We start from the raw sequence: 1,328 nt of genomic DNA, 5'->3' as shown, positions 1-1,328 counted from the left end.
CCCAAAATAACTTTATACAAGCCATTTACTGCCTCAAACCATTGGTTGTGGTTTCATATCCCATTTGGGACCAAATTTTAACAAGTCTTTCTTCACACTTCTAAACATTCATCATACATCTCTAGCACTTGTAATCAATCAAATTCATTGTATTTTAACATATTCTAACCCAAAATAACTTTATACAAGCCATATACTGCCTCAAAGCATTGGTTGTGGGTTCTTATCCCATTTGGGATAAGATTTCAACAAGTCTTTATTCACACTTTTAAACATTCTTCATCCATATCTAGTACTTGTAATCCATTAAATTAGTTGTATTATAACATATTCTAACCCAATATAACTTTATAAAAGCCATTTACTGCCTCAAACCATTGGTTGTGGGTTCATATCCCATTTGGGACCAAATTTCAACAAGTGTTTATTCACATTTCTAAACATTCTTCATCCATCTCTAGCACTTGTAATCAATCAAATTCATTGTATTTGAACATATTCTAACCCAAAATAACTTTATACAAGCCATATACTGCCTCAAAGCATTGGTTGTGGGTTCTTATCCCATTTGGGACAAGATTTCAACAAGTCTTTGTTCACACTTTTGAATATTCTTCATCAATATCTAGCACTTGTAATCAATGAAATTCGTTGTATTATAACATATTCAAACCCAAAATAACTTTATACAAGCCATTTACTGCCTCAAACCATTGGTTGTGGGTTCATATCCCATTTAGGACCAAATTTCAACACGTCTTTCTTCACACTACTAAACATTCTTTATCCACCTCTATCACTTGTAATCAATCAAATTCATTGTATTATAACATATTCTAACACAAAATTAGTTTATACAAGCCATTTACTGCCTCAAACCATTGGTTGTGTGTTCTTATCACATTTGGGACCAGATTTCAACTAGTCTTTCTTCACATTTCTAAACATTCTTCATCCTTCTCTAGCACTTGTAATCAATCAAATTCATTGTATTATAACATATTCTAACCCAAAATAAATTTATACAAGCCATTTACTGCCTCAAATCATTGGGTGTGGGTTCATATCCCATTTGGGACCAAATTTCAACAAGTCTTTCTTCACACTACTAAACATTCTTCATCCATCTCTAGCACTTGTAATCAATCAAATTCATTGTATTATAACATATACTTACCAAAAATAACTTAATAAAAGCTATTTACTGCCTCAGACCTTTGGTTGTGTGTTCTTATCCCATATGGGACCAGATTTCAACAAGTCTTTCTTCACACTTCTAAACATTCTTCATCCATCTCTAGCACTTGTAATCAATCAAAGTCATTGTA

The sequence above is a fragment of the Capsella rubella genome, unplaced genomic scaffold, assembly GCF_000375325.1.
Source record: "Capsella rubella cultivar Monte Gargano unplaced genomic scaffold, Caprub1_0 scaffold_61, whole genome shotgun sequence".
Classification (NCBI taxonomy): Eukaryota; Viridiplantae; Streptophyta; class Magnoliopsida; order Brassicales; family Brassicaceae; genus Capsella; species Capsella rubella.
This window is presented reverse-complemented; position numbering follows the sequence as displayed.